The following is a 9,605-nucleotide window of genomic DNA, read 5'->3' as shown; positions in this document are numbered from 1 at the left end:
AGCAGCCCTACAGCTCCAGGGGCACTGCCAGCAGCACAGCTCCTTGCAGGGGGCACATGCAGGCCACAGCTCTTCCCTGCCAATGTGCACAGCCTCTCTGGACTGACACAAGACCCTTCCTCCCAAGAGAGAGCAGCCCAGCTCCTACCTCACCTCTGTGTGAGGCTGAGCCATGCTCACAAGGCAAGAAGTGAGTTGGGTGAACTCCCACCTATACAATCAATCCATCTCATGGATGAGGCATCCAAAGGGTCTTTTACTATTCAGAAGATCACTCTGTTTTTGTTTTTCATGTAACTACCCTCACTAGAATTCTTCTAATCTGTATGGAGCTGGAAAGCCAGGAGAGAAAGCTTCTACAGCTTTGCTTATGTGTTGCTCATTTCTCATCTACCACTTGGAAATTCCTTTCCTTCTAAACTGTTGGCAACCCACAGTAGTCTCCAGAATTAGACAATTACACCTAGGAAGTAATTGCTTTCCCAAGCTACCATTCATGGCCTTTGTTTCTGTAATTGCCGCTCAGTTCTGGGTTGGGTTTTGCTTGTTGCGTTTATTTCTCTTCACAACAGAGGAAGTGCTGGCACATAAGCAATGGCACCTCATGTTGGAAGAAGATTTCAATCCACATTTCATATCCCCAGTATTCGAGGAGGAGTCTGAATCTGCAGGGGAAAAAAACGTGGCCATCCAATTGCAAATTGCCACTTTTGCTCTGCTTCATTATTCCATGGGGTTTTTTGCCTGCTTTCTTTCTTGCAGACACACCCAAAACCAACATAAAACATGACCTGCCTCAAAACATTTCTGATCATGGCTAATACAGACAATTCAAAATTTTCTTAATGGAAATTGCAGAGGGTAGGTCATTTTGAAATACTCTCCAACTGAGCTGATAACACTCAGAGAATTAATTCTTTTCATGGTTTCACAAAGGATAAAATCATGTGGCCTCCAAGCTCTTATAGAGGAACACCCATCTTAAAACTGGATTTATTTCCCTCTGTAAAATGTCCCAGTCAGTAATAAAAGAGAGACAGGTAAGGAATAATGACATAGGTCATTCCTGGTGCAGAATTAATCCAGCAAAACTGGCAGCTCCTTTAATGAGCAATCTACTCTGAAGCTGCATTCAGCAGTCCAGTTGCATACCAGCATAAAAGGAGTCACTCCAAAGGGGCCATACCCAGAATTATTTCTTCAAGTCTCATCTCTCCTATCATTACACACTCAGAGATGCCAAAAAAAACCAGTGTCAATGAGGCTTTCAACTTGGAAGCATTCCCTGAACCAGATGCCCCAGACACAGCATTTTGTCTGGCACAATTCCACTTGTCAGGGATCAGGCAAGGCAGGGACAGGCATAAGGCACAAGGCATCTCCTGCCCCAGCCTCAGCCTGCAACACTGACACAGGCAGAGACAGCCTGGGAACAGATTTGTCATTGTGACCCCGCCATAGGTGGCTTTGGGACTGTGCTGTCAGAGGATGACAAACTCACACCCTGCCTAGGCTGCATCCATTTGGAAGTCTTCCTCTCCTTCACTGGAAAATTCAAAAGGACTTTCTATCATAGGAGTTTCCCTTTTCCTCCCAGTGCAAAACCAGGCAACGGCCATGAATTTCCTTCACATCTCATAGGGTTCAGATCAGAAACAGCCCCAAGGAAAGCTTTTCTCCTTCAAAAGCAGGAGGAAGGAGTGGGAACATTCCTCATTTCATGCTAAATACCTTCCTTGTCTAGTCTCATTTTGACACTAGGAAGTCTTCAGGGATATAAAAGGCATGTGCAGGATGGAGAGGAATATTTCCTTTTCCTGCACAGCATTTCCAGGATTCCAATGTACCACTCCAGCTCCTGCCACTCAACACTTCACACTGAAGGAATTTTCACTGCACCATCACAGAACACTCCCAGGGAACTGGGTTCTGGGAGAATCCACTGTGCCCATCAAGGAATTGAAATGAATTCAAAGAAATTTGTAAAAGAATGGGTTTTAACCAAGCTTTCCAAATGTCACCTCTGAGTCAAAATTCCAATGGTCATTTTAGGACAGACATGCCCTGTACCTACCTGCATGTTCCAAGAACTTGGTTCCTGCTGCTGGACACTAGCCTGGAGAAAATGCAGGACAAAAGAACATATGAGGAGGTAGAAAGAGAAGGGAGGGAATGGGTGTCCCATGAAAGGAGGCAACCCCACTAAGCATGGTCAATTCTATGAAGGAGGAAATGCAACACATAAACCCAAAAGGATCAAAAACTGATTAACTGTCCTTAAGCTTTCAGTTGATGGAGTTGCTCAGAACTGGACAAGCTCAGGTTCTAATAATAGCCTAGTCCAGCAGAGGACCCTTCTGGAGGTGCCTTCAAGCCCTGCCTCCTCTTTCCCAACACCACCTCTTCTCTTGGGGCGTTGCTGTGGGGTTTGACATTGAGCTGGATCATCATAAATGGAAAAATGCTGAATACACAGAGATCTGCCTAAACATATGGGAGACTGTGGAAAATCAGCACAGGAGATGGGAAGAGTGAGGGGAACAGCACACTGGAGCAGCAGACACCTTGGCTTACCTCATCTCCCGGGATTCCTGCAAATCCACCGGGAGAGATCTGCGCAGAAACCCTGCAGCTCTGCCAACATGGAGACTGCCTGCCTTGCGCATTACGGGGATCAAAGATCTTCCAAATGCCCCCTTCTTCATTTCTCCATCACTGGTATATGGCAAGGAGGTCTGGAAGGAATAAAACACAGTGCTCAGATCAAGCATCCAGCCTTGCCCCCATTCATGCCTCAAGAGATTTAAATATACCCTAAACTGGAACCTGGCAGGAATATACAAGTCAGACTGATGGAGCTGATTGGGAAAGGATGGGGAATGGAAAGGGAACTGGTGAGAGAGAAACCATGTCCCACATTTCTGAGAACTCCCTGCCTTCTCACTTCCCTGGAAATGTGGCTGCATTCCCAGCTGCCATCCACATGTTTGACATCAAGGTGTTCTATCTAGGGGGCCACTGCCTTCACTGGCCTTTGGGATGGCATGGCAGTGGCTGTAGATCACTGTTCTCTCCCTGCCCCTAAGGTGTCTCACAGCCACTGATGATCTCCAGCCATGGCCCCACAAAGCCATTCTGCAGGATGTCTAAACCTGCTTTTCTCAAGGCCCTCATTTCTTCTGCTGCTGCCCTTCCCTCCTACAGTTCCCCAGCAGCCTTTGAGCCCAGATGCTGCTCAGCTCTCGGCATGCTCGCTGCTCTCCAGCTCCCACACATCCATCAGCTCAGGCTCACTGGCATTTGGGAAGTTCAGCAGAGCTCCCTGCCCTGCTGCTCTCTGCAAGCTCTCTGCCTGCCCAAGCTGCTCCAGGGTCCCCATGCCATGGCCAGCAATGGGGCTGGAGGCAGCACAGATACATGCACATCCATCCTTAGTATCCCATCATTTCTGGCCCAGCTAAAGAGCCAAATCAGGACCTGTTCAAAGTTCACTGAAAGGGTCAGTTCCTATCAGGGAAAAGGTCTCAGAACTCTGCTGACAGCACACAAACTGAAGATTTACCACACTGGACTTAGCTTGGTCTCCTTACCTTACTTCCTTTTCCCTCTGGAGTCGGCTCCTGTTTCTTTCTCATTTCCTCCTCAGAACCGGTGCCAGGTTTCCCACTCCTCTGCTCTCCGTGGCACATCTTGCTTGCCTTGGTGGAAGGAGAGCTCTTGGGGATGGGAGGCAATGGCTTTGAGGGCAGGAGCATGTAGGGACTTGCCACAGGATACTTCTTGGCAAGAGGGTAGCCAGTCAGGCCTGCAAACTGGAGACACAAACTATATCAGAGCCTGCATTGCAAACCTAAAGCATCTGAAGCTCCATATTTCATGGGACAGACATCCTGGAAACTCCTAAACAGCTGCACAGGGAAACATGCTCCTGCTGGCAGACACTTGAGGCAGGCCAGGGGAAAACCCTGAGCCACTTCCCCAGAGCTGCCACAGGAACAGCCTGGCCTCTGGGCTGCCCTGGGACAGCAGGGAGCCCAGAGCCCTGTGCTCTCCAGGAATGCCTCAGCTGCACATGCACCCTCCTGCTCCTCTCCCTGCCCCACGGCTCAGCAGCCCTACAGCTCCAGGGGCACTGCCAGCAGCACAGCTCCTTGCAGGGGGCACACGCAGGCCACAGCTGTTCCCTGCCAATGTGCACAGCCTCTCTGGGCTGACACAAGACCCTTCCTCCCAACAGAGAGCAGCCCAGCTCCTACCTCACCTCTGTGTGAGGCTGAGCCATGCTCACAAGGCAAGAAGTGAGTTGGGTGAACTCCCACCTATACAATCAATCCATCTCATGGATGAGGCATACAAGGCGTCTTTTCATTATTCACAAGATCATTCTGGTTTTAGTTTTCATGAAACCAGCCTCACTACAATTCCTCTGAACTGTATGAGGCTGGCAAGCTAAGAGAGAAAGCTTCTACAGCTTTGCTTATATGTTGCTCATTTCTCATCTACCACTTGGAAATTCCTTTCCTTCTAAACTGTGGGCAACCCACAGTGGTCTCCCGAATTGGACAATGAAATTCCTACTTCCTACACGTAGGAAGTAATTGCTTTCCCAAGCTACTGTTCATGGCCTTCGTTTCTGTAACTCCCACTCATTTCTGGGTTGGGTTTGGTTGATTCCCAACTCATTCCATTTCTCTTCACCGCACAGGAAGTGCTGGCACGTGAACAATGACAGCCATGTTAGGAGTAAAACAAACTTTGCACTCCCCTTACATATCCCCAGCATTCAAGCACCCAAATCTGTAGGCACATTGCCTTTCAAATATTCTGCTTATGCTCAGCTTCATTGCCCCATGAGTTTTTTCCCTGCTACCTTTCCTGAAGAGTCCCAAACCCAACAAAAACATGACTTGCCTCAAAACATTTCTGATTATGGCACTACATAACAACGCGATTTTTTTTTATTGAAGGGACATAGGTCAGATCATGAAAAGAAGACCATTTGTAAATCTGTATTTATTTATCCCCCTAAAATAGCCACATCATCTTTTAAACCACAAGAGTCAAGCTTTATTGGGATAAGTCAATTCTAATCCAAAATTAATCCAGAAAAAAATATCATTTACTTAATCAGAAATACTACTCCCGAGCAGCCTTCAGCATTCCAGCTGCAGATCAGCAATTAAAGAGTCATTCCAAAGGGGGCATACCCAGGATTTGGCAGAACTAACCATAAGCCAAGGAACCAGGGGTTCTCATCCCTTTCTCTGCATCAGCAGAATTATTTCTTCAAGTCTCATCTCTCCTATCACACCCAGAGATGCCAAAGGAACAACAACAGTGTCAATGAGGCTTCCAACTTGGAAGCATTCCCTGATGTACCAACTTGAAAGCATTGCCAGATGCACCTGACCCAGCATTTTGTCTGGCACAATTCCACTTGTCAGGGATCAGGCAAGGCAGGGACAGGCACAAGGCACAAGGCATCTCCTGCCCCAGCCTCAGCCTGCAACACTGACACTGGCAGAGACAGCCTGGGAAGAGATTTGTCACTGTGACCCTGCCATAGGTGGCTTTGGGACTGTGCTGTCAGAGGATGACAAACTCACACCCTGCCTAGGCTGCATCCAATTGGAAGTCTCCCTCACCTTCATTGGAAAAGTCCAGAGGACATTCTATCATAGGAGTTTCCCTTTTCCTCCCAGTGCAAAACCAGGCAACGGCCATGAATTTCCTTCACATCTCATAGGGTTCAGCTCAGAAACAGCCCCAAGGAAAGCTTTTCTCCTTGAAAAGCAGGAGGAAGGAGTGGGAACATTTCTCATTTCATGCTAAATGCCTTCCATTTCTCTACTAATTCTGACATTATAAAAGCAACAGGGATATAAAAGGCATGTGAAGGATGGAGAGGAATGTTTCCCTTTCCTGCCCAGCATTTCCAGGATCCCAAGGTACCATTCCAGCTCCTGCCACTCAACACTTCACACTGGAGGAATTTTCACTGCACCACCAGAGAACACTCCCAGGGACTGGGCTCTAGGAGAATCCACTGTCCCCATCAAGGAATTGAAATGAATATAAATAAATTTTTAAAAGAATGGATTTTAACCAAGCTTTCAGAATGTCACCTCCGAGTCAAGACTAGAATGGTAATTTTAGGACAGACATGCCCTGTACACACCTGCATCTCTTGTCATGTTCTCTTGGCTTCTGCTGCTGGATCTTGGCCTGGAGAAAATGAAGGACAAAAGAACATATGAGGAGGTAGAAAGAGAAGGAAGGGAATGCGTGTACCATCAAAGGAGACAAAGCTACTTAGCATGGTCACTTCTACGAAGGAAGAAATGCAACACATAAACCCAAAAGGATGCAAAGATGATTAATTGTCCTTAAGCTTTCAGTTGCTGCAGACACACAGAGCTGGCCAAACTCTGGCTGAAACACAGCAGTCATTCTTCAACTTGCACCAGAACTCCCCAATTCTGCTGCCTCTCCTTTCGGAGCCAAGTATCTCCTGCAGCCCCTCTGAAGCAGCAAGAGCTGCTGGGCTGAGACACCAGCCTGGATGGAGGGCAGCTACTTTTGTACTGCTCACAAAGTTTCACTTTGCCTGCTCGTGCCTTGCACTGGTGGCAGCCCCGTGCTACACGTGGGCAGAGCACTGCTTCCTCCTGAGAATGATATTACACCTCCTGGCTCTTTCCAGAACAAAATGGCCTTTTCCAACTCAGCTGCTAGGGAAGGATATTCGCTTTGCACTTTCAAAGCCCTACCAAAGATTTTCAATTGGAATGATACTTCTGTGCCTCCCTCTTTATGGTTATCACTTGGATAAGTTTCACAGCTTCCTTTTCTCACACCTTTCCCAAGCCAATATCTTTCCATCAGGTACAGTCCTAGAACTCTTCTCTAGCATTTTGCCCTCTTTGACCTTAAGCCCAGATCTAAACATTAGTCAGATTATACATTTATATCCCAAAACTTATCAGGGATCTCAATTCACAGTGGAGGCCCAGGCACAGAGAAATTACACCTGATGTTTGCAGAAGCAGCACCTGAATTTGCAGACACCTCTCCAGGAGCCAATATTTGCCCATGCATATTCTCCTGGCTGCAGAATTTAACAGTTAAGGATCTCTGCATCCAAACTTCTGCAGGATCCAGACCCGTGCAAAACACTTCCCAAATGACCCCACACAAATTACAGAGGGAATCAAAAACCAAGTCCAGTAGAGGACCAATCTGGAGGTGCTTTAAGCCCTGCCTCCTCTGTCCCACCACCACCTCTGCTCGTGGGGCATTGCTGTTGGCTTTGACATAGATGGGCAAAACAGTGAATAAAAAAAAGCTTGGCTTGGCTTAGTAGAGTGAAAGAAATAGAAGAGCAATAAAATGGACAGTTAAACTCGTCCCTTTGGAATGACTCTCCTGCTTTCCACTGTCAACCCTGCCCCTCATGCTCCCAAGGCTTGTTACAAACAAGTATCTGAGATTGCTTAAAAATTCCCAGGCAAGCTTCAGTAAAAAACAGATTGAATATTAAGCAACAGCCCATGAAATTCATTGGCAACATTCACACTATTACTTATTAGTTGGTTAGAGCACAACAAGGAAAAAAATAGCAAAAAACAAAATTCAGTCAAATAAGAAACATTCTGAGAATTCTCTGTGTGTGTGTGTGTGGGTGGGTGGGTGTGTGTGTGTGTGTGTGTGTTTTTAGGTGCTTTTGACAAAGGGACAGAAAGGACAAGGCTAAAAAGGAATATGGCCTAAAAGTTTAACAGCACTCCAGCTTAACAGTGGTTAAACTGGAGCCACCAGGAGTGGGGCTCTTGGCCCAGGATCCATTGCTGATCGGTGATCCTGACAGTGCAGCAAACTTGAGAGCTCGCTGCCCCTGAGAGGCCCCACTCAGAGGGAGGTTGCTGCTGGCAGCCACTGTGGTCCAGGAGAGCTCCAAGGGCCTCCTTTGGAGCGCTCTTTAGGGGCCACAAGAGAGTGGGCCTCGGCCATAAAATGCTTCCTCATGGCCGCACTGTGGGGCAGCAGCCTGTCTTGGAAAGCGGGAGAAGAAGGATGCCGTGCCATTCAGGCAAGAAAAGTGGTTTCCAAGGCTGTTCCCAGGACACCCCAGGAGCTCGTTAGACAGCACAAGTTCCTGGCAGCACTCCGTGTCCCTGATAAGCTCAGCAGGAGCTGAGCCCAGGGGCTGTTCAGCAAGGCCCAGGCCTGACAAGCGTTTCCCAGATCACCGTGGGGCCGGACAAGGCCGGGCCCATTCACCACCACAATCTGAAGCACTAAGTTTTGATGGAGGGGAAAAAGCCACTGCCCAGTGGAAGTGGGCCATGTCCTCAGGCCTGTGGGAGAATCACAATGCAGATCCTTGTGCTACTGATTCCATGTCTCCCCTCTTTTCTAAGTTCTCGGTGGCAAGGTCACTTAGGTTAGACACACAGCTCATAAGCAGTGCTCCTGTAGTTTTCTGCACAAATATTTACTTCTTCCTCAAATATTTACTGTGTGTGGCACAGTGGAGAGATTTCATGTCAAAGGCATCGCCCAGGCAATGCTCTTTTGACAAGTTCTGCCCTGAGCTTTCCTTAGGAAGATCTGAAAGGTTCAATGTCACCAGCACGAGCTCCTGCAATGGCTGCTGGCCAGCAGAGCAGGGCTGTCAGCTGTGAAACAAGTGTTGCCACAAGCAGCAGCTCAGCCAGGGCAGCAAATAAAGAGCTGGGAAGGAGCTGATCTGAACGCCAAAGCTCCTTAGCTCCTTCCAAGAGGGCTGGAACATTTCCTCATCCCAATGAGGTGCAGTGCTGGACACCACAGCTCTGTGTGAGCACTGGACACAAGTTGCTCCCACTGAGTGCTGTGATGGTTTCTGCAGGAGCTCTGGGCTCCTGTGTGTGCCGGACACAATGAGGAGAGAAGGAGCCAAGTGCCCTGTCACACCTTTGCCTTGAGCATAACCCAGCCTGGACCAAACACCCTGAAAGGTTTTTCCCCTTTGGCCCATGTCTCAAAATGTCAGGTCAGCTGTTTGATGACTCAGGTTGCTTTGGTGTCAAGGAATTTCCCTCAGAGATACTGGGTTTGTCTCCCTCTGTGCCTTCCCCTCAGCAGCTTTGGGGATGCTCCTGTGTGAAGCCATCTGTCTCACACAGTTGGAGACAACCTAAAACAGGACACTCTGCAATAAGTCGTCTCCTCTAATGTGTTCCAACAATCCCCTTCCAGCAATAGGAAAGTAATATTAATAGATGAAAGAGGAAAGAAACCAACAGTTTATTAACAAACAGCATGCCTACAAAGCAAGAAAAAAGGCCAGTGATTTCTAGATATCAAACTGTCAGACCTCACCATCCCCCCACTGGAACAAAGACCCAAAATGCCAGAGGAAAATCCCCCCAGGACACACGTTCCAAGATGGCGCTGGGTTCTCCCTCAGGAAGAACAGGAGCTATCACGGAGTAGTTCCAGCAGCAGATGAACGTTCAGTGGCTTGTCCAGCGACGACTTTCTCCCAATGGCAGAGCTCCATGGAGCAGCCACGGCAGGTGAAGCAGCTGGGCTGGAGCCCCTCGGTGTCTTTTCTCCCCGGT

The sequence above is a fragment of the Agelaius phoeniceus genome, chromosome 3, assembly GCF_051311805.1.
Source record: "Agelaius phoeniceus isolate bAgePho1 chromosome 3, bAgePho1.hap1, whole genome shotgun sequence".
NCBI classification, from domain to species: domain Eukaryota; kingdom Metazoa; phylum Chordata; class Aves; order Passeriformes; family Icteridae; genus Agelaius; species Agelaius phoeniceus.
Note: the sequence above shows the minus strand (reverse complement) of the source record.